The sequence below is a fragment of the Giraffa tippelskirchi genome, chromosome 5 (genome assembly GCF_054371585.1).
Source record: "Giraffa tippelskirchi isolate mGirTip1 chromosome 5, T2T-mGirTip1v1.2.pri, whole genome shotgun sequence".
Taxonomy (NCBI): domain Eukaryota; kingdom Metazoa; phylum Chordata; class Mammalia; order Artiodactyla; family Giraffidae; genus Giraffa; species Giraffa tippelskirchi.
In genome coordinates this window covers 47,963,248-47,987,986 of record NC_137279.1, presented here as the reverse complement: position 1 = coordinate 47,987,986, position 24,739 = coordinate 47,963,248, and the positions used below count along the sequence as shown (strand labels likewise).

The following is a 24,739-nucleotide window of genomic DNA, read 5'->3' as shown; positions in this document are numbered from 1 at the left end:
ATTTTATAGATAAGGGAACTAAAATTTAGATAAGTTTTAACTTGCCCTAGGCATCCAGCTAATGCTATTAAACCTGAGGTCAGAGCCCATGAACTTTATTATTAAGCTTTTCTTTCCTGTTTGAAACTTGTCAGATGTCAACAGTAATTATACATTCTGTGATGTAATTGACAATAAAATAATCTCTCTTAGAGATTAAATTGTACAGACAAGATTGAATATATAAAACCCTTTCTTGTAATGTGTAGCTAGCCCAGTAGTTTAGAGATTTAGGTTGAAAGTTATGTATTTTTTGTCCTTTATTATCTTAAAAACTTTTTTGTGACTAGCATCTGTTAAAATAGTGAAAAAGCAATGGTCCATTTATTAATATACGAAATATTATTTGTAATTAACCACAAACAATTTGGACTGCATTGAGACTTTGTTTTTATCACAAAGACCCCAAATAGCAGAATAGATGAAAGGGGGAGAGAGAGAAAGAGAAGGGAAGAGAGAGATACAGATTATTACGTTTTCTGTGAATGCTCATTGCTGTTATTTATAAATATATATATTTTTTCTCTGTTGTGCTGTCTTATTTGCTCCATGCTCTTGTAAGAAAGCTGATGTGAGAGTCACAGCTGTATGAGGGAACATAATTACATAATTGCACAACCTTCTTTCCCATAAATGGTCCCTTAAGCCTTTAGGTCAGCAATAGAGATAACTTAGTGGCTGTTCTTCTAAAGAACAAAGAAGTTCTATAGTTTTGTTTTTAGGGAAAGCAATCTTTGTGTTTGCATACAACAATGCTTTGGTAAATATTGTGTATTTAAGGGAAGAATAGGGTACCTTTGGGGGCTCAGTGAGTATTTTGATGTTAGTCTTAAAACATATTTTCATGCTGTGAATGATAACTTGTGATAAACTGATGCTCTGGGTGTCTTAATGGTTCTTTTCATCGGCAGTTTAGTATGACTCACTATATAATGCTCTTTAATGTTTTGCTTGAATTAATGTGAATGTTTTATGAGAATACCAGATTTCAAGGACTTATCAACAGCTTAATTCTTAGTTTAATGTTGAAGCGCATCAACTGAGGTGTACATATCATCAAGGGAGAACTCCTTTCATTGCCTTAACTTAAAAAGGAACATTAGAAAAGAAGTCATGTGGGTGCAGTAGAAAATCAGTTTTGTTGCTGTGAGCAGTAAATCCTCTCTAAATGTACAACTGGGTTTTGTTTAGGTTCAAGAGAGGGCCAGTGAGATCAATCTGGTTGTGTAAGAACATATGGTCTAAGTCAGAAGAAACCTGAAATTTGGGGTAACTGGTTATATCTCTTTGGGAAATCTACTTACAACCATAGACTCTTGGAAATCTTAGAGGTTCCCTGATCCTCCTTTGCTTGTGGTGTAATGTTTTCTTCTCTCTGTTCTTGGCTGGCAATTTTCCAGGATCATATTGGACATTTCTGCTAGTGAGAAATATATAGCTTTGATTTTCTTGCACTTGAAATTGGAGTAATACTTGTTTCTCATTGTCTCCTAGGTTATTGTGTTTATAAAGGACACGAAGCTTGTTACCTTAATTTTACCAGCTGAAGTTCTATGTCTGTTAGTTCAGGGACTGGCCACATCTTTAGAAAAAGGTCCTGTACTGAGATTGAGTAGCTGTTTATCCTGGGACGTGTGAGAGGATGGGTATGTGTGCCTCTGACTGAGGGTTGTGGAGAGCCTATCTTGGTTGTTCCTGCTTATACTTGGCCATGATCTAGGCCAGGAAAGGGAATGAGTTGGTTTCCAGCAGCCATTGTAGCTGTTAAAAAAAAAAAATCTGGTGGAGCTTGTATCACATGGGTGCTTTTGTGTTTGATGGAACTAGATACATGACTAATTAATTTGTAAAGTGATAAAAAGTGCCTAGTATGTGCCTGTAACTTTGAAGATTGGGTCGGTGAGGAGGACTGCCATGACTTCACACATAATAGCCTCAAGTGAGACCATCAGTATAGAGGTTGTTTGTCCTGGCCTGACCCAGAGTGTCATGTCACCTTTCATGGCAAACTGAAAAGAGTTAGTTGCACAGTCGTGTCCGACTCTTTGTCACCCCATGGACTGTAGCCTGCCAGGCTCCTCTGTCCATGCAATTCTCCAGGCAAGAATACTGGAGCGGATTGCCATTTCCTTCTTCAGGGGGTCTTCCGACTCAGGGATCGAACCTGGGTCTCCTGCATTGCAGGCAGACTCTTTACCCTCTGAGCCACCAGGGAAGCCTGGATTCTCATGGCAAACTGAGAATCACTTTAATGAGAGATGTTATGGAAGTGTTTCGAGCTCCTCAGAGAAAAGATGACATACTGATCTGAAGGTCTTTGGAGCAGACTTATTTCTTATTTTTTTTAAAAAAGTATTTATTTATTTATTTATGGCTGTGCTGGGTCTTTGTTGCTGTGTGCAGGCTTTCTCTAGTTACGGTGAGCGGGGGCTACTCTCCAGTGGTGCTCAGGCTTCTCATTGCAGTGGCTTGTCTTGTTGTGAAGCACAAGCTATAGGTGCCCGGACTTCAGTAGTTGCAGCATGTGGGCTCAGTAGTTGGAGTTCCTGGGCTCTAGGGCGCACGGGCTCAGTAGTTGTGGATCACCGGTTTAGTTGCCCCATGGCACGTGGGATCCTCTTGGGCCAGGGATCAAACCTGTGTCTTCTGCATTGGCAAGCAGACTCTTCACCACTAGACCACCAGGGAAATCATAGAGATGATTTATTACATTCATAATCTTTGTGTATAGCAAGGCTTCCCTGTTGGTTCTTTTTAAAATTGAAATTTAAAGAGATCCTTTAAAAAACAAAACAAAACAATGAAAAACGTTACTTGGATTGCATTGAAATTTGCTTTTAATTTATCAGAAAGACCCAAAATAGCAGAATGGAAGGGCTTAGGAGAGGATTGATTGCTATATTTTCTGTGAATGTTCATTGCAAGTAAAGTTTATTTTGGCTGTGCAGTGCCGTCTTATAAGAGAGCTGATATGACAGCCAAAGTTGTATGAGAGAGCATAAATGCTTCCTCTTAGACGCCTGCTTTCTCTTAGACTAGGAACTAATAGTTATATCCAAATAGGTAATTTATAAGTCTTACCTTGCTACGATTTGGCAAACACATTTTAATACAATGAAAAATGTGTTGCTTATTGTTGAAGCTGGTTGATGAATACATGAAGGTGCCTCATACTTTACTTCTTTGTATGTTTTAATATTTTATTGTGCAAAATGTTCAATTAAAAACACTCTAAGTATGTGACAGAAAATCTCACATGGAGTCTTAGGAGCTAGACTTCTAAATCTTATTAAAAACAAATGAGGAGACTTGAACTTCTGGCAACGCTTACATATGTATATTTTCAAGAAGACTGAATCCAACAAAGGTTATGGCAGAGGGAATAGTTTCTGATCCACCTGGCACGAACCAGTTTATTCAGTATTTAGCAAGATATTTATTTAAAGCCTGCTACTTGTCACTCATTGTTCTAAGTACTGAGCAACAGCAGGGGACAAAACTGACGAGAATCCCTGGGTGGTTCTTGACACATGCCGAGCACATTGCACGTATTTTCACACCTTATCCACAGTGCCCAGTGCAATGCTAGATGGTGAGGTATACCTTCAGTGAAAGTGTGTTAAATGAATAACTGTATAGAGTAAGTGTGGTTTTTATTCGCATTTGACAGTTGAAGGTCACTAAGGCTTAAAGAGGTGACCTGACTAAAGTCACACAGCTGTTAATGATGGAGCTAGATCTTAAACTCAGGTCCTTGTGACCTCAGGTCCATGCTGTGAACCATGACCTTGTATTGCCTCTAAGATAGAGGATAGGTGACTACCACTGAGCACTTTCTCACCCACTATCACTTTTATACAGATGAGCCTTCGTATCTAGGTGAGTGTGTTGTTGTTGCTTAGTTGCTAAGTCGTGCCTGACTTTTTTGTGAACCCATGGAGTGTACCCCACCAGGCTCCTCTGACCATGGGATTTCCCAGGCAAGGATACTGGAGTGGGTTGCTGTTTTTTTCTCCAACCTAGGGATCAAACCTGAGTCTCCTACATTGGCGGACGGCTCTTTTACCACTGAGCCACCAGAAAAGCCCTTAGGGTGAATATCCTGAGATGCAATTAAATTAAATCTCCTATCATTTAAAACATCAGCTATTAGACATTCTTATTGTGGTTTAAGTTGGTTTATTTTTCTTGTTTTAAATTGTCTTTATCTTTAGTCTTAATCCCTCTTATAATGTTTGGTAAAATATTACTCTAGCACTATGCTCTCATAGTGGGTCTTCAACAGATGTTTTTTAGAATAAAAACTTGGGAGGGCCTAATAGCTAATTTTCTCAATCATCCTTGTCCTCAGCTACATATGTATGTGTGTTTACTTGAGATCCACCTTTATGTTTTTCCCATCCAGTTAGTTGATACTTGATAATTGGTTGTCTTCCTACCAATACTGTAGATGTAGGTGGCATTTGTGATATAGTATAGGTATAGGCTTTGTAAAATTAAAGATCCACTTGGTGTGTGAGAAATACTTGTTATCTCTGTCAAGCAATCAATAACTCTACATTAGAAATGCAATGCCTGGGTCAGAGGAGATATCATGGGCTTTGGAGTCAGATAGAGCTGAACTTATTCATTTTTTTCAGTTTTTATGTGACCTTCGACAAGTTGCATAAATTCCATGAAGTTTAACTTTCTCTTTTATAGTATAAAGGGTTCTATAATATCTGTTGCAATAATAATTATGTGAGGGCTTACTATATGAAAAACCAAGAATTATGGCATAACAAGTTTAGATAAACCTGCCCTTAGGTCACACAGGTCACTAAGAGTGGATATAAACCCAGATCTGCCTAATTGCCAAACTTGTACCTATTTGCTGGTAGGAAAGCCATAAAAAATAGTCCCTTCTACCTATTTTTTCAAGTAGTTTCTCTATGTTTCAAAAAGAACATTAGAATATATTTATGTTGAAAGATGATTTTAGAATGCAGCACTTTTTTTTTTTTAGTACTCTTTTTTAAAAAAGGTACCTGTTGGAGAAAGTTTTACAGGTAATTTGGTTCATAAGACCAGATTTTAATTTCAGAATCTAATAAGTTCCTTGATTATATTTATTCAAATATTACATAAAGAGGAAAAATAGAATGCATGAACACAGAAAACTCTGAGTAGTCCTCAACAGAGACAAGATAATTTTTAGAAATGGCTTGATTTTGAGAAAGAGAAATGAGGTTTAAGTATATTAGGAATTAACCATATTTTAATGTTGGTCTAGATTCAAACAAACAGGAGAAGGAAATGGCAACCCACTCCAGTGTTCTTGCCTGGAGAATCCCAGGGACGGCGGAGCCTGCTGGGCTGCCGTCTATGGGGTCGCACAGAGTCGGACACGACTGAAGCGACTTAGCAGCAGTAGCAGCAGATTCAAACAAGTAACTCTACTTCAATTCATGTCAGAGGTGTCTTTAAGTGTAAGGACTTGAAGCATGTTGTTTTTAGTAGACAAGCATGACTAGTTGGAACAATATCTTTTTGTAATCCCGCCTTTAAAAAGTTGCTGAGCAGGAGAAATCCAGAGACAAGCTGTCTTTGAAGCTTTTTGTGGCATATTTGAGAATTGAGTAGTCAAGAGCTTTGTGTCTTAATGATGTGTCTGCTTTTATGTGTAATGTTCAGTCAAATGCCAAGTTGTAAAAGCTTGTCTACCTCCCCACTCCCCTTAATCAAAAAAAAAGTTGTTTTTCTTCTGTATATCTGCATGGGAATAGGAGAAATAGGCTTTTGTCCTAAGGATAGAAAAAAAACATTGCACAAATCAAGTGTATTTTAGTTGGGTCTAGAACTTCATTGTAAATTGAAACTCTTCACATAGACTGAAAACAGCACCTTGATTCAGTACTTAAAGTTAGGATATAAATGCCTTTTTGCTTAGGTCACTGGATCCTAAGTTAAATATCAACCTCTTCTAGTATAGAGTTGGGCAGCAGAGTGAAATGATCTAGAATTTATTACTAAAAGTGTGGTCTGTGGACCAGCAGCATTGGAGCTTTTTGGAAATGTAAAATGTCAGACCCAGCCTTTAGCCAGCTTAATCAAAATATTCAGGTGATTTGTGTGTGTCTCAGAGTCTGAGAAGCACCAGTTGAACATGAGCTATGGACATGAATCTGACACTTTCTAATGTTGTGACATTGGGCAAGTTATTTAACCTCCTGAGTTTCAGTTTCCTTATTTGTAGAACAGATAATAATGGTATATGTGCAGCGCTTAGAGGAATGGAGTTCACAGGAAGTGCTTCATTAGAATTAGCAAGGTATTTTTAAGGTGTAGGGTACACTATGTACAGCTCATGAGTAATTACAGAGTAAAATGCCAATGTTTGTTACCATGAACCCCATTACTAATTTATTGGTAAGGGTATTAAAAATAGCTTCAGGATCATATACTAGTATTATCTTTCTGTATCAGTGTTACTTGTCATGGAATAACAAAGTGAAAAGTAGATAACTTATAACTTTTGAGCATGAATAAAGTCAATTTAAGTACAATTTCACGGTAAGAACTTTAAGCATCCCATAAACCACCAGAAGGTTGTAGTTGAGGATTTGACCATCTTTGCCAAAAGTACCACAGGCAACACCTTAAGGTTATCATAGGGCTGTTTTCTTTCTGCCTGAATTGCTTCATAAAAGTGTACCTTCTTAGAAAGAGGGTGGAAGAAAGGAAGGGGGAGAATGACCTGCAGACTTCCTCTCCCCACTTCTTCCTGTCTACCTTCTTTCCTCCATTAACCTCCAAGAGTTGTTGTCTTCTGCTTTAGATGTTGGAATCCTCTATGCATCTTAGAGAAGAAAAAACTTCGTGCCTACATTTTATAATCCTATATGTAGAATGAAGTTTTGCTGTTAATAAGTGTTTAATATTAGTTTTTAAAAAGACTAGTCAAGCCTCATTACTCCCAAATTGCTAAAAGAACTGTGTAAAATGTATGTCTGTCTTGTCTGTGGGGGAAAACTACAGACTGCAAAGTTTAAGTAAAAGCTGAAAGTGCCCCTTTGAGGTCTGTCCTGATGGGGCTTTATCTGTAAACCTACATTGTTGGAAATGCTTCATAGAGTAACTGTGTGGTTTCCTTTACTCACAGAACTGTTAGGTCAGTGGGAAAGAATTACAAGACAGAGCTGCCAAGTAAACCATGAAAAACGTAACAGTCAAACTTTTAAAATCTTAGATAGTGGCATATCCCAACTATCTGTACTGGTCTAAGGTGCGATAGCTTAGGAGTGAATATGATTTAAATTTAATATATTTTCAGAGAGTGTCAAATTCAGAACTAGCAGATCTATCTCCTGACCCGAACCATGGTCCTAAAGTAAATTGCTTCAGGAAATTGGATCCCAAAGATTACAATCTTTTTCCTTAGGTGGGAAATTTTGAAATGTGTCTGTATTCCATTGGAGATCAAAGAGATGAAAGAATTTTGTGCTGATTGACGTGACAGCTGTGGATTGAGCAAAACTTCCTTTTGAAAAGGCTGTCTTACCTTGATTATGACTTTGGAGGAACTAAGGTGAAGCAGTAGAAAGAATCAGAACATGTGCAATTCCTTAAAAATCTATTGGCTTAAATAAAAATTTGGCCTGTGTTATACATAATTAAAAAACCCTTTATACTTTGTGCAGAAAAAAAAAAAAAAGCTGAAAGTGCCCTAACGTAGAATTAGAATATTTTGTGTTTTATTTCACTTTATTTAGGTGTTAAATGTGATTAAGCATATATAGGATTAGGTTGGGCTTCCCTGGTGGTTCAAATGGTAAAGAATCTGCCTGAAATGTAGGATACCTGGATTCGATCCCTGGGTTGGAAAGATCCCCTGGAGGAGGGCATGGCAACCCACTTCAGTATTCTTGCCTGGAGAATTCCATGGACAGAGGACCCTGATGGGTTACAGTCCATGAGGTTGCAAAGAGTCGGACACAATTGAGCAACTGACACTTGGACACTTTCACTTTTTTTTTTTCAGGATTAAGTTACAAATAAATCTTGGGAACTTTTGGTAGGCCTATGGTATACTGAGTTTGATGGTCCTACAGATTTTTTTTGTTTTGTTTTGAATATCAAAACCTCAGCCTTATTAGTGATAGACCATTTGGAAAAAATGACTTTGGTGTATGGCAACAGTTGGCCTCCACAGGATTAGGCAACAGAGGCCAACTTAGTCTATTGGCATCACTGAATGACCCCAGGTTTTCCCCTGAGGGGCAGAACCTGCCTCTCTGCAGTTTATGACGTGGATGAGTTACCCCAGGGAAGAATTCTGAAGGGACTGAGCCATTTGTGTCCAGCTTCCCAAACTCACGAGTCACGCAAGTCATAAATGGGTCTTGGACTTTCAGTCCATAGTGTCTGTCTGCTATTTTAGTACAGAAAAATGTTTCTTGAACCTTACAAGACCTATTAGAAAGTAATGGCCTGAGCCAAAAGCAAATGAAGTTGTAAAACAATGTTTTTAGAAAAATGGTTCTGAAATAAGCCTGGAGTAGTGATTTATAGAGCTAGTCATAAAAGATTTTTCTTCCCTGAGATGCACAGAATACCCATCAACAAAAGTAATAAGGAGCCAAGATACTTTCTTTAGTTTAAAAAAATATGTATAATAAAATAAATAGTACCATAATAAATCACATTTACTCTGAATATATTCTAGACCCAGACTACTAAAGTAGTCTGCAAGATATAAAGCAAGTTAGACTTAGTTTACTGGTTTTCCTTATTACCAGAACCTAAGCAGTGTAAAAGGATTAACTAAAGCATTAAGATACATGCTAAATAAGGGAATGGAAAAGATTAATAAGAGGAGACCAGACTGACAAGAAACTCTTATTTGTCTCTTCAGTAATAATCAAGCTGTAAGAAAACATGGGGAATCTTTAAATAGAACTGTTCATTTTCTCCATTCAGTTAAACAACGAGTATTGTCAACTGTTCCTTCAGTGTGTAACTTGAATTTGAACATTTCTCTTTATTTGCACAGCAGCCAACATTGTCAGACAAACACACATGCACACATACACACACAAACACAAGCTTGTTTATTTCTATGTAGCTATATCTACTTAACTGTACACATATACACTGTGTGTGTGTATGTGTTTTAAGAGAAGGGATAGTCTGACAAAACTATAAGAACTACATCTGGGTTTTGGAGAGGTAAACCTAAAACAGTTCTTTTTGTTCTGGCCCAGACTTGGGTATTTATCTTAGAGCAGAAGCAGGGAGCATTAAGACACATAGAGGTGGTTATGTCATCAAAGAAGAGTGAGTCCCTGGTATACAGGCCTCTGTATTAGCTTTATTGGGTGTACAGAAATCATGATTTTGATCTCTTAGGTCAGAAATGGCAGATACATGTCATGCATGCCAGCACTCCTTTTTTCCTGAGCAGACTTGACTAACTTCCTATGGTAGTGTGGAACTGGCTTCGAGTCCCTTTTAATACCTTTCTCTTCCTAGCAGGCCATTATCATCTGATTATAGATTATAACATGAAGCCCTTTCAAACTTATTATATAAATAAGGGCCCTGGGCAGTGTCATCTCCTAAGGCTTCACATACCATCACTGTGTTTAGGATTCTGAAACCTTTATGGCTTTGATCCTAGTTACAATAGCTAGACTTAAACTCTAGACTCTCTACTCTGCAGTGGGCAGCCCCTGAAATCTCTGTTCATTTCTGTTGGCTTTATTTTGGCTGCTTGCATCTTGCTCTGCATGCATGCTCGGTTGCTCAGTGATGTCCAGCTCTTTGCCACCCCATGAACTGTAGCCCATGAGGCTCTTCTGTCCGTGGAATTTCCCAGGCAAGAATACTGGAGTGAGTTGCTATTTCCTTTTCCAGGATATCTTCCTGACCCAGGGATTGAGCCTGTGTCTCTTGCGTCTCCTGCATTGGCAGGTGGGTTCTTTACCACTAGTGCCACCTGAGAAGCCCACATCTTGCCCTATCCGTGTGTAATTTTTGAGTGTCAGCCAAAAATTTTGGTAGAGTTCATACTTAGAAATTGGGGGACGTGTGCTCTTCCCTTTGAATCTCTCTTTTTTCGTTTCTTCCCTTCATTTGCTAGCTGTTTTAGATGCCCCAAGCTCTGGTTTTTCAAGCCAGTAAGTTAAGTCTGTGAATTTTTATCTTAATTTTAGCTGTCCCGCATAGCACAAACTGGGACCTGCCTTCAGAATAAAAGTCATTCAAACCAACAAACCAACGTGGAAATTCACCCAGGACTAATTCCTTCTTCCAAGTATAACCCCCCACTCCCTATCTCCCCACACTTTTGTCTTCTCCTGTGATTTTCTCTCTGCTTTTGGTAGCTCTCCAGTGCCTTTGGTAGTTGATTTTTTAATATTTTGCCCAGAGTTTATAGTTGTTATGGGCAGGAGGATTGCCCCATATAGGAGCAATTACCCATGACTTCTTTGTTCTTTTCTTTTTTATGTAATTTATTTATTTTGATTGCATTGGGTCTTCATTGCTGTGTGGGGGCTTTCTTTAGTTGTGGGGAGTGGGGCTACTCTCTAATTGTGGTGTGCTGGTTTCCTATTACGGTGGCTTCTCTTGTTGTGGAGCACAGGCTCTAGGTGCAGGGGCTTCAGTAGTTGCAGTGTGTGAACTCAGTTGCCATGTGGCATGTGGAATCCTCCCAGACCAGGGATCGAACCTGTTTCCCCTGCATTGGCACTCCTATCCACTGTGCCACCAGAGAAGTCCCCTGTTCTATCCTTTTTTAAAAAATTGAAATGTATTTAAAATACCATAATTTATCTATTTCCAATACTGCTTTAATTATACTGGACTGAAGCTCTGTAATCACTAACTAGTGACTCTTCTCTCTCTCTTCCCCAGCCCCTGGTAACCTCGAATCTAAACCTGTTTCTATGAATTTGCCTCTCCTAGATATATCATATAAGTGGAATCATATACTATGTAGCCTTTTATGACTGGCTTCTTTCATTTAGCATAATGTTTTCGGGGTTCATCCATGTGGTTGCATATCTCAACTTTATTCCTTTTTATGGCTGAATAATATTCTATTGTACATATATATTTCATTTTGATTATCCGTTTATCTATTGATGGACATTGTTCCAACCTGTTGGCTATAATATGTAAATAATGTCGCTGTGAACATTCACAATGTAAATTTTTGTGTGGACATTTTCATTTTTCTTGGGAATATGTGTAGGACTGAATCATATATGGTTTTTTTTTCATATGTGTTTAATTTCTGAATCATGTATGTTTAATCATTTGAAGAATTGTTTCCCAGTGTGGCTGTGCCATTTTACATTCTTACCAATATATGTGAAGGTTCTCATTTCTCCACATCCTTGCCAGCATATGTAGTCTGTGTTTTGGTTGTAGCCATCACAGTGGGTTAGAAGTGTATTTCCTTGTGGTTTTAATTTGCACTTCCCTGATGGCTAATGTCTCCCTTATTCTTAAAATACCCAAGTCTCTTTGACTTGCATGTAATACCACACTTTCTTGATTTCCATATTATCTCATTATCTACTTCTTAGTCTCTTTTGTTGATTCTGCCTCTTCTGCCTGCCCTTGAAAAATGGAGTTCCTCAGGTACAATCTAGGTCTCCTTGTCTTTATGAACATTTTTCTTAGGGAACTTTGCTCAGTTTCAGAAATATCTTCTGTAGTAGAGGCAGTCCCTCTAGGCCTTCATTTCCCTTGATTTTTAGATATTCTATCATGAGACTCCATTAAGATGACCACCAAGTGACTGGCCAAATTAAAATCTGTGATTCTAAAATTGTGAGCAGTTTGCTTTTGATTTTCCAAGTGTTAGTTTGAACTTTAGATGAGTGTGTATGTTGGTGTGGGGAATAGAGACAGAAGCTTATGGGCACACTTGTTGGCAGCTGGAAATTCTGAGGATTTTTTTGGAGCACCTGGGAATTTGCTCACCTGCTAAGACCTCCTCACTGTGTAGAAGAGCTGTTTCTCATCTGACTAGAAGAGGCTCAAGGAGTCAGTGTCATAGGTGACTGACAGGTTGCTGAGACGGTGGCCTGCTTTCCTCCCTTCTGTATAGGCTTTACTGCTTAGTGAGATTGTGGGGCCTTCCTTCTGACCAGGAATCTCACTTTCTTCTCCTTTTGGGTTAAGAACAGGTGGGAGTCAATAATAAATAAATTTTTATGTTCAGTCTACAAGTGTTCTTTGTCATTTTGTGATACCAAAGGTGAACCTGAGATAATCTATTACCAAGTTTATGTGTGTGTGTGTGTGTATTTGTGTATGCACGCTCAGTCATGTCCGACTCTTTGCAACCACATGGATTGTAGCCTGCAAGGTCCTCTGTCCATGGGATTTCCCAGGCACGAACACTGAGGTGGGTTGCCATGCCATCCTCCAGGGGATCTTCTCAACCCAAGGATTGAACCTGAACCCACGATTCCTGTGTCTCCTGCGTTGCAGGCGGATTCTTTGCTGCTGAACCATTGGGGAAGCCTCAGGCAGATCTATTACCAGGTTTATACCCAAGTTTATAAGCCTGAGACAGATTTGTTGTTCATATGCTAAGTTGTGTCCCACTCTTTGCAACCCCATGGACTGCAGTTTGCCTGGCTTCTCTGTCCTTCACTATCCTAGAGTTTGCTCAAACTCATGTCTGTTGAGTCGGTGATGCTATCCAACCATCTCATCCAATGTTGCCCTCTTTTCCTCCTGCCCTAAATCTTTCCCAGCATCAGGGTCTTTTCCAGTGAGTCAGCTCTTTGCATCAGGTGGTCAAAATATTGGAGCTTCAGCTTCAGCATCAGTCCTTCCAATGAATATTCAGGGTTGATTTCCTTTAGGATTGACTAACTGTCTCTTAAAACATTGCCTGTAAATTGATGATTCTCAAGTGTGTGTCTCCAGTTCCCACCTCTATCCTCAGCTCCAGGAGACTACCTGCAGGGCAGTGAAATGTCAGGATGACTGCTTATAATATGCATTTGGTTCAAATTAGAAGAGAAGGCCATTTGTTTTCTAATCTAAGCTACAGATAGGGTGAGTAAAAAGTGCACAAAAAACAAAGGAAAACAAAGTCCAAAGGGGGAAATAGTGCAATAAATTGTGATCTAAATAGGAATCAAATTAAAACTTGGTATGGTTTGGAGCAACTGGTAGTAGCCAGAAAGGATATTGTATTGTGACATTAGGAGCATTCTTTTTCTAGTAGCAAAAGGGTCATGACCTTATAAGCATAGAGAATGAAATGTGTAGGGAACGAGCAAATTAGCCAACATGGCATGGTCAGGTTCTCTTGCCCCACTTTTTGTAAATGATTATGTAACAGCTGAGATCACTTATAGCACTGTGCATGCACGTCATGAGGTACTCGCTTAGCCATGGGCAACTTTTTGTTCTGTAAGCATATGTAAGCTCCACCTGGAAAGCCCTTGTGGGTGTGTTGTGTTAGGCTATGTTATGGTTGCCGCTATAGCTGTTGTGCCATTCAGGAGAGAATAAACATGTCTGCAATGTCTATGGCTCCTCACATTTTCTTCCAGCTTCTTCTTAACTCATGTCTTGTCTATCATGGATTCAGTGAACAGTGTGCACAGTGAGATCCAGTGAGACAAATGTGGTCTTAACATACCTTTTGACCCTTTGTTGAGCAATGTCCTTTATTGGTTTTTACCTTTAGAATCATCCTTTAGACCAGTGGTCTTCAGAGTTGAGACCCTGGACCAGAAGCATCCCTGGGAACTTGTTAGAACTGCCAAGATTCAGGCCACATCTCATATCTGTAGAATCAGAAACTCACCAGGTGAAGTCCAAGTCTTGTGTTTTAACAAGTTCTCCAGGTGATTCTGATTCACATTGCAGTTTAAGAACCACTGCTATAGACAATGCATGAAAGACACATAAAATTATGGCTATGTAATGGAATGTGAATTTTATTTTATTTAAAAAATATTTATTTATTTGGCTGCACCAGGTCTTAGTTTCCTTTATGCAGAATCTAATTCTCTGAGCAAGGATAGAACCCAGGGCCCCTGCATTGGAAGCATGGAGTCTAGCCACTTAGCCAAGGAAGTCCCTGGAATGTGAATTTTAAATCTTAACAATGTAGGATGAAAATAAAGCAGAGCTGAGTGAAGTTGGGAGGAGATATAGAAGAATGGGTACAGTTCCGATAGTCTTGTTTTGTGAAGGAGTCATCAAAGTATTTTGTATTTGATAGAACAAAAAAGAAATTGGTAGTGTATCTAAAAAGTAACTAACGAACTAAAATTAGTGATATACATTGGGAGGAATAGAGAGGGTGTTTATGGCAAGTGTAAGTTAACTAAAGCATCAGTCCTATCAGATGTATCTCATAGATACCTATAAGTGATACATGAAGCTGCTGCTGCTAAGTCGCTTCAGTCATGTCTGACTCTGCGACCCCATAGACGGCAGCCCACCAGGCTCCCCTGTCCCTGGGATTCTCCAGGCAAGAACGCTGGAGTGGGTTGCCATTTCCTTCTCCAGTGCATGAAAGTGAAAAGTGAAGTCACTCAGTCATGTCTGACTCTTAGCGACCCCATGGACTGCAGCCCACCAGGCTCCCCTGTCCCTGGGATTCTCCAGGCAAGAACACTGGAGTGGGTTGCCATTTCCTTCTCCAGTGCATGAAAGTGAAGTCGCTTAGTTGTGTCCGACTCTTAGTGACCCCATGGACTGCAGCCTGCCAGGCTCCTCCATCCATGGGATTTTCCAGGCAAGAGTACTGGAGTGGGGCACCATTGCCTTCTCTGAGGTGATAAATGAAGAAATATTGGTAAAAGTGAATTATTTAGAAAATTGAGAGTAACTGCAGGAAAATCCCTAAAATGAAATGGTTAAATATAATTGCCTTTAGAAACAGGAGAAGGGAGCCCTTGGTCCGCCTTGATTTTTTTAACCATATGCTATGTATTACTTTGATTACAAATTTAAAGACGAAAAAAAACATGCTTCAATTGTGGAGGAGTATCCACTCATTAAATTGCAGAAAGGGCTGCCTGTCAGTGTTCTGAGTTCTTTTTCATATGGTTGAAAGCCTCTGATTCTTGTAATTACACATGGTACTTCTGTTTGAGTGTTAGATGAGTGGGTTTGTAGAAGTGTGGTGTGTGTGTTTTTCTGAGGCTCCTACGCCTTGTGCTGAGTAATTAATCTTTAGTTTATATTCTTCCCATGTTTTTTTATTACTTAAAGAGCATGAAAATCATTGGAAAACTAAAATCAGGCATTTTAGTTCAATGCTTACATATTTTTATAGAATCATTCATAGTATAAGACTTCATAAGTAACAACTTAAATTTTTATTTCCCAAGACAGGTCTGAATGTTCTCCACTTTCTATATTTGAATTGGGCTTCCTGCTAACTAGCTTTTAAAGGCTAATGAGATTAAGAGGCAAATTTGGTGCCTGTGCAGTTCTTAACCTAGTTGACTTTATGAGCTGTCTTCCTCCATTTTTATAGAACTTCTTTTATATCCAAATGTGATGATCTATTTATAGATAAGAGATAAAGTGTTTTAATCTTACTCTGGGGATCCCTGATGAGCCCCAGATGAAATCCAAGTGAAACAATAAGCTGAGCACCAGTGCATAATTGCTATGCTAGCTGAAGCTTTAATCCTCTCATAAAATATTTATCTATGCTTTATATCACAGATATAAAGATCTTTTCCATTGGAAGGTATATTTTATTAGTTTGCTAATTATGGCTGAAATGAAAGACAAAGTGTGAATGCATTCTTAGTTTTAAATATATTTTTAAATTGGTTATACCACTTAAAAAGCTTTATTTTGGAATAATTTTAATATTATAGAAGAGTGAAGGAATAGTACAGAAGACTCACATGTCTGTTATCCAAATTCAGCAAATTTTAACTTTTTGCTACATTAGGTTTATCATATTTGTTTTTCCCTCTCTCTATACTCACACTCACACACACTCACACACACACACACACACACACTGGCACACACTATTTTTTGAGAGTATGCTGCATACATAATGTCCCTTTTACTTAATACTTTATTGTGTCTTAAGAACAGCAATATTCTCTTATATCACCCCTGTACACTCAATAAAATCAAGAAAACTTAACATTCACACAATACTTGTATCTTTAGTCCATATTGCCAATTTTGTCAATTGTTCTAATAATGTCCTTTGTATGTTTTTCCCCTTCCCATTCAAGATCCAGGCTAGAATTGCATGTGGTTGTTATTGCTTGGTGGTTTTCTTTAACCTGGAATATTCCTCAGCCTTTCTTAGTCTTATGACATTAATATTTTTATGATGTTAATATTTTGGAATAATGCAGGGTGGTTGTTTTATAGTATGTTCCTAAAACAGGGTTTGTCTGGTGTTTCCTCATGGTGAGACTTGGATTATTCACCCCCAGCCAGAGGGCAACATAAATGATGTTGTTTTCTCAGGGTCTCATTCATGTCAGGAGGCACACGATGTCCATGTGCTCCTCAATGATAAAATTTTGATCACCTGGTCAAGGTACTGCCTGGGTTAAGTAGTTATGATTTTCCCCCTTGTAACTTGTAAGCCAGTCTGTGGGGAAGATACTTTGAGACCATGGAAACATCTCATCCTCATCATTTTTTTTTTTCTCCATATGTTTAGCATCTCTTTATGATTGGTTCTTGCCTGAGCCAAAATTTACTGTGATGGTTGTAAAGTAACGATTTTTAAATTCCTTTACTCCCTCTATAAGTGTTTATTCTCTTCAAAGGAAGAACTCCCCCTTCTTAATTACTTATTATCTGTTGATATCAGTATGATAGGTTCAAAAAAATAAAAAGCTGATTTTATTCAGTGAGTTACAATCCATTATTGTTCTTTTTGCTTAGTTGTTGAAGTTATCACTGATTTGACTAAAAGAGTCCCTTAAATCTGGTTCCTGTATTTTCGATCTTCCTCCATATTTTTTGAACACATCTTTTTTCTCTGGCACAACAGAATGTTTTAGGTTTGTCTAGTATATTCTGCCTCCTTGGATCAGCCATTTTTATGAATTCCTTTAGCTTCTTTTTTAAAAAAATAATTTTAATTTATTTTTAAACATTTTATTGAAGTATAGTTGATTTACAATGTTAATTTCTTCTGTACAGCAAAAAATATGTGATTCAGTTACACATATATGTATTCTTTTTCACATTTTTTCTTTTATGGTTTTTCACAGAATATTGAATATAGTTCCCTATGCTATACAGTAGGACCTTGTTGTTTATCTATCCTATATGTAACAGCTTGCATCTGTCCTTTAGCTTATTTTGATATCCTAACAATCATGTCTAGACTATGAGGTAGCGAAATTTGCAATATTTAGGGCTTTTTCCACCAAAGGAAATTGTGGGAAGAGGAAAAAGACCCAGATTAAAGAAGTAGTTGGTAAGACTTCACCTGTTTGGGAGGTGTGTTTGATAATAGAGGTGGTGATAGTGGAGAGCAGATGGCCAGCAGCAGAGGCCACTCTAGTGGGTGGCCGAAGAGATTGGCCAAATATGACAGTACTCCTGGTTCTTCATGGCATGTTTTATACTTGTCATATCGGGATTCCACAAGTTCCCTTTGCTCTAGTGATGGACTGTGGAGGTACCGAATGGGCTAGTGGGTACTTGGTTTAGGATGGAAAGGCTGCCATGTGTGGCGACTTAATGAACAAAGGCAGGTGACTGTGGTTGTGGACCATGGCAATGTGTGGTCGCACAGTCTCTCAACAAGCCATTTGGTGGGGGTAGGGGATGGAGAGAGGGATTAAGTACAAAGAAGCACCACAAGAGAATTTGGGGAATGATAGAACTTTTCTGTCTATGCATTTTTGAAAAATTATAGAATTGCTTATCAAAAGAGTGATTTTAACCATATATAAATTAAAAAAAGAAAGGCATGTTGGGTGCTTCTTGTCAAGATAAAGAGAAGCCATCCTACATTGTATGAAGACTCTAGTTTGTCAAACATTGTGCATCTCTTGGCCTAAATAATGGACGGATACCAATTTCCCAACGTTTTAGTGATAGATGTCCTTTCAGTATCTCTTCCAAACTCTTGAACTTCTTCCATTAATTTATATTTTAGTATCAGCACTGAATCCCTATGCCAGAGCAAGTTATTAGCAGGGTATCTGACACAATTCCAGAAGTAGATGCTATCATATCTTGGTCATCTTCAGAGTGATGGCACTGTAGAGTTCCTACAGGTACATTACTTACCAGGTTTGTGAATTAGTCCATTTTTCCTGAAGCAAGTCACATTGTTGGAGAGAGGATCAAAATTATTTGGTAGAAAACTGTCTCCTGCTATCTCTGTTGGTTTTGATGAGACATATTTTGACAGGAATCCATCAATTGGTATTTGGTCATTTCCTCTCCTCCAGCTGTATGTATTAATATATAGTTGAATATTGTGAAAGTTTAAAGTGTACAGTGTAATGATTAAGTGTATATATTGCAAAATGTTTACCACAGTAAGGTTAGTTAACATATCATTCACCTCATGTAATTACCATTTTTTGGTTGTTATTGAGGGTAGTTTTCCATCTTCTCCTCATTACCATCTTGAAGGATAGTAGCATCCAGAAAGCGTAAATAAGAGGTTTAGCTGAGAGCTTTTCATTTTATTTAATTCATCCCTGCATTTCGTGCTTCTCACTTTCGGAGAATTTGTTTCCTAAAGCAGGAAGATACACCAAATGACAGTCTCAAATCCCTCAAATCAAGCTAATGAAAGAGTATATAACAAAGCCATCATTGTTCTTTCTTTGCTTTAACATACTGGACCGAGTAAGACCTTACTTACAACAAATAAACATTTCCAATCCCTGGGGAAAAAAAGGCCCCACAGGTCAATATGTTAGTGCTAAGTCCAGGTTAACCATAACCAATGGGCTGGAAAAACTGAAAATCTGGTAGACTGCTTCTTCAACCATCACCCTAAAGCCACACAAACTTGAGTTTAACCAGAAACCATCTGGGAGAGGAGGAGCTGTTCCCCCCCATGTGGAACAGCCCATTTTCTAGCCTTGTGGGGATTTCTACTATTGAATATCATTTTTCTCTTACGTTGTTAATCTTTCTCTCTTTACTGGCTCATCCTTTCAAGCACTTAAACGTGTTACCTTGCCTTCCATCCCAAATAAATGGCACCCCTCTACCTTAGCCTCTGGTCTCTCAAGGCTACTTCCTGTATTATCTTCTCTTTTTCACAAGCACATTTCTCAAAAGCTGTGTTTACAATGCAAGACTCCACTTCAGTTTCATGTGTAGGCCCTCCCTGCCCCTGGTATCTAAAGTTAAGATTTTAGATCTTTTCAGCACCTGTTCCTAGGCCATCTTTTCAGGACACATTCTTCCTTATCCTCTGGTGATCTCGGGTATTGTTGCAATTAATTATAGACTAGCAGTCCTCCAAATTATAGTTTTAGTGTAAAGAGGCCTCTCTTTTGAGAGATCTGTATATTCAGCTGTCTGCTTGATATTTCTTCTTAGATATCTCAGAGGTGAACATGTTTAAAATACTGTGTTCTAAGTCTTCTTAAATCATCTTTCCTCCACTTTATTTCAATTATTGTTACCACCATTTTTGCCCTTGTGATGCCTTGGGAGGGATCTCTGACATTCTCTCTCTCTCTGCCACATCAGTCTGATAACCAGTGAATCCTACTGGTTTTAGCAATGAAGTATTTCTTTTTTTAACTTTTAAATATTTTGGAAATGTGTCTTAAATAGATGTTTATCTCAGTGTCTCTACTGGCTTCACCCTAGTTGAAACCATCATGCCATCAGGCCATAACCTCGCATATAAACTACTGTAGTAGATTCCTAATTTGTCGCCTTGTATCCATTTTTATTCCCCTTCTAGCTATTGTTCTTTTTTGTTTATTGGAGTATCACTGCTTTACAATGTTGTGTTGGTTTCTGCTGTACAAAGAAGTGAATGAGCTGGATGTATACATGTCTCCCCTCCCTCTTGAGCCTTCTTCCCCCGCCCCCATCCCACCCGTCTAGGTCATCACAGAGCACGGAGCTGAGTTCCCTGTGCTATACAGCAGCTTCCAACTAGCTATCTACTTTACACATTAGGTAGTGTATATATGTCACTGTTAACTGTCAATTTGACCCACCCTCTCCTTCCCCCATCCCATTCCTGCCCTACCAATAGGTAGCTATTGTTCTTAGTTTAGGGCTTAAAATTCTTCCATGCCTGCGTTGCCCACCCCCTCCATCTTGAGCCATTTCTTACCCTTCTCCTTTTCTTTCTTCTCTTTCTGATCAAGTCCAGCTATCTTTATGGTCTGTATTACTAAATTTTGCTTGAATTCTCCTTCTTTCCATACCTACTACCAATGTCAGAGTTTAGACCTCTGTTATTCACTTGAATGTCATCCCTGACACACCCTCTTAAAGTTGGTTTTACTGCCTCCTAACTTCTTATTCACCAGTCCGTCCTCTGTTAGCCACCAGAATAAGTTATCTGAAATTTCTTTGGATCCTGATTTCTTATAACATCAAGTCCCACTCAATGGACATTAATTTGAGCAAACTCCAGGAGATAGTGAAGGACAGGGAAGCCTGGCATGCTGAAGTCCATGGGGTTACAAAGAGTCAGACACGAGTTAGCAACTGAACAAGTCTAAACTCCTCAGTGTGTTTCTTTAGTCCTGCAGTCCTGAGCCTCCTCTCAACTCTGGGCTCATCTCCTGATTGTCTCTGCTCTGAACTTGCTTCAGCTAGACTGGATTTCCTGAAGCCTATTCTCCTGCCCCCTTCCATATCCAGCAAGCTGATTCTTCTCTCCAGGGTTATACTCAAAATTCCAGACTTCCTCCCACATCTATACACAACACATACACAAACATACACATGTGCGCGCGCATGCAAACCTGCCTACCCCCCCCCACACACACCCTATCCAACTTGGCTACTGTCTACCCTCTGTTTTAGATTTACCTCTTTCATGAAATGGAACCCTTCCTTGCTCTATCTACCACCTCACACTGCATTAGGTACCCCACTGTTACACTTTCCAAATTAAATTACAGTTAGGCTTATGTGTTTGTTTCTTTTCTAAACAATGAGTACCTTTATCTTTATGTCCTTAGAATTAAGCAGATGTACAATTTAGAATAAATGATAATGAACACATAAACATAAGTGTTCTGAGAGCTAAGAAGCATGTGCCACAGCAAAAATCAAATAATAGTATTTTTACTGTGTCAGAAAAATATATGTTTGTGTGGATATTTTCTCAATTGTAATTTTTTTACATGCGTTTTTCTTAACTTTCAGTTACATACTTTTTCTTAGCAAAATTAATGAATAAATATGCTTCCCAGAAGGCTAATGGTAAAGAATCCACCTGCCAATGCAGGAGATGCAAGAGATGCAAGTTTGAGCCCCAGGTTGGGAAGATCCCCTGGAGTAGGGAATGGCAATCCACTCCACTGTTCTTGCCTGGAAAATTCCATGGACAGAGGAGCCTGGCCGGCTATAGTCCATGGGGCTGAAAAGAGTTGGATATGACTGAGCAGCTGAGCACACAATGACATATGTTTGAGAAAACATGGAAATAGACTGCTATGCTTTGTATGATAGGTTTTTGTTTTTCTACAGAAACATGCTTGTGACATGATCACTTTCTGCCATTAAAATTATCCTGTTTTCATGATGAATTTTTAAAAAATTTTGTTGAAGTATAATTGATTTATAGTGTTGTATTAATTTCTGCTGTACAGCAGTGATTCACTTACCAGTTCAGTTCAGTTGCTCAGTCGTGTCCAACTCTTTGTGACCCCATGGACTGCCGCATGCCAGGCTTCCCAGTCCATCAGCAACTCCCGGAGCTTGCTCAAACTCATATCCATTGAGTCAGTGAGGCCATCCAACCATCTCATCCTCTGTAATCCCCTTCTCCTCCTGCCTTGTATCCCTCACAGAATCAGGGTCTTTTGCAATGAGTCAGCTCTTTGCATCAGGTGGCTAAAGTATTGGAGCTTCAGCTTCAGCATCAGTCCTTCCAATGAATATTCAGGATTGATTTCCTTTAGGATTGACTGGTGTGATCTCCTTGCTGTCCAAGGGACTCTCGAGAGTCTTCTCTAACGCAACAGTTCAAAAGCATCAATTCTTCGGCACTCAGCTTTCTTTATAGTCCAACTCTCACATCCGTGCATGACTACTGGAAAAACCACAGCTTTGACTAGACAGACCTTTGTTGGCAAAGTACTGTCTCTGCTTTTTAATATGCTGCCTAGGTTGGTCATAGCTTTTCTTCAAAGGTGCAAGCGTTTTTTAATTTCATGGCTGCAGTCACCATCTTCAGTGATTTTGGAGCCTCCCCCAAATAAAGTCTGTCACTGTTTCCATTGTTTCCCCATCTATTTGCCATGGGGAAGTAGTGATAGGACCGGATACCATGGTCGTTGTTTTTTGAATGCTGAGTTTTAAGCCAGCTTTTTCGCTCTCCTCTTTCACTTTCATCAAGAGGCTCTTCAGTTCCTCTTCACTTCCTGCTGTAAGGGTGGTGTCATCTGCATATCTGAGGTTATTGATATTTCTCTCTGAAATCTTGAGTCCAGCTTGTGCTTCATCCAGCTCAGCATTTTGCATAATGTACTCTGCATGGAAGTTAAATAGGAGGGTGACAATATATAGCCTTGATGTACTCCTTTCCCAATTTGGAACCAGTCTGTTGTTCCATATCCGGTTCTAACTGTTGATTCTTGAGCTGCATACAGATTTCTCAGGAGGCAGGTAAGGTGTTCTGGTATTCCCATCTCTTGAAGAATTTTCCAGAGTTTGTTGTGATCCGCACAGTCAAAGGCTTTGGTATACATATGTATACTCCCCTTATACACTTATACATATGTATATGTTTTCATATTCTTTTCCATTATGGTTTATCATAGGACATTGATTATAGTTCAGTGTGCTATAGAGTAGAACCTGGTTGTCTATCTGTCCTATATATAATAGTTTGCCTCTGATAATCCCAAACTCCCAGTCCTTTCCTCCCCTTTGGCAACCACAAGTCTGTTCTCTATATCTGTGTGTCTGATTCTGTTTTGTAGCTGTGTTCATCTGTGTCATATTTTAGATTCCACATTTAGGTGATATCATGTGGAATTTCTCTTTATGACATTTCGTTTAGTATGATAATCCCTGGGTCCATCCATGTTGCTGCATATGGCATTATTTCATTCTTTTTAAGGGCTGAGTAATATTGCACTACACACACACGCACGCACGCACACACACCACATCTTCTTTATCCATTCAGCTGTAAATGGACATTTAGGTTGTTGCCATGTCCTGGCTATTGTAATTAGTGGTGCTGTGAACATAGGGGTGCATATATCTTTTCACATTATAGTTTTGTTTGTGTATATGCCCAGGAGTGGAATTGCTGGATCATGTGGCAATTCTACTTTTAGTTTTTTTGAGGAGCATCCATATTGTTTTCCATGATGACTGATCAACTTACATTTCCACCAACGTGTAAGAGGGTTCCCTTTCTCCATACCCTCTCCAGCATTTGTTATTTGTAGACTTTTTAATGATGACCATTCTGACTGGTGTGAAGTGGTAGCTCATTGTAGGTTTGATTTGCATTTCTCTAATAATTAGGGATCATAAGCCATTTGTGTGTTTTCTTTGGAGGGTGGTCTATGTAAATCTTCTGCCCATTTTTTTGATTGAGTTCTTTGTTTTTGGTTGTTGAATTGTATCAGCTGTTTGTGTATTTTGGAAATTAAGCCCTTGTCGGTCACATCATTTGCAAGTATTTTCTGTTATTCCATAGGTTATCTTTTTGTTTTGTTCATAGTTTCCTTTACTGTGCAAAAGCTTATAAGTTTGAGTAGGTCCCAGTTGTTTATTTTAATTTTCTTTGAAATTTGGCTGCACTGGGTCTTTGTTGTGGCATGCAGGCTTCTCTCTAGTGTGGCTCATGAGCATCTCTTGTCATGGATCACAGGCCCTAGAGTATGCAGGCTCAGAAGTTGTGGTGCACGGCCTTGCTCCACGGCACGTGGAATCTTAGTTCCCTAGCCAGGGATTGAACTCCTGTCCCCTGCATTGCAATGCAGGTTCTTAACTACTGGACCACCAGGGAAGTCCCCCATTTGTTTATTTTTGCTTTTATTTCTGTTGTCTTGGGAGACTGACTATGATGAGTTTTAATGTATCAATATTTCATGGCATTCCACCTTATTTATGTTGTTCTGCATAATTCCTAGAGCAGCATGAGCTGGGTGTTCCGGAAAGATTCTTGTTGACTAATCAAGGGTATCATAACTCCTGCTAGCTGATAACAATTGGAAATCTTTAGAGAGTAAATGTGTTTGAAATCATTTTCCTTGAAATGAAATCAGATTTTTAGATTTAAGATAATGTGGAAAATACACAAAATGCCAGGATATACCCAAGTGTCATTTGATGTATTCTTCTTACATTCTCTTCAATTAATGTTTTTCAGAAATTACCTTAGACCATTTAGAGTCATTGTAGGCTTTTAATAATATTTGAACTCCGGTATCTTCTGCCTCATGGTTGTCTTTTTCTAGGCTAACTTGTTATCTCTTGTAGCACAGTAGTTACCCTGGTGATGATCGGGTTTCGCCCAGTCGGCATTCATTGTAAGTAAGGCAGA

General features: G+C 38.9%; 1 protein-coding gene, 1 long non-coding RNA gene and 1 other non-coding gene across 7 annotated transcripts in view; 2 read left to right on the top strand and 1 right to left on the bottom strand.

The window, feature by feature from the left end:
- SMYD3 (SET and MYND domain containing 3) overlaps nt 1-24,739 on the top strand; it is a 714,859-nt gene that overhangs the window by 24,648 nt on the left and 665,472 nt on the right. The window lies entirely within an intron of this gene.
- LOC145505123 (uncharacterized) lies at nt 1,041-22,555 on the bottom strand. The gene is made up of 2 exons (XR_014052867.1): nt 21,840-22,555; nt 1,041-2,817 (listed from the first exon to the last, which is right to left on the bottom strand). It is a non-coding gene; the product is annotated as an uncharacterized LOC145505123 (long non-coding RNA).
- LOC145508132 (small nucleolar RNA SNORA18) lies at nt 7,091-7,217 on the top strand. The gene has a single exon (XR_014055391.1). It is a non-coding gene; the product is annotated as a small nucleolar RNA SNORA18 (small nucleolar RNA).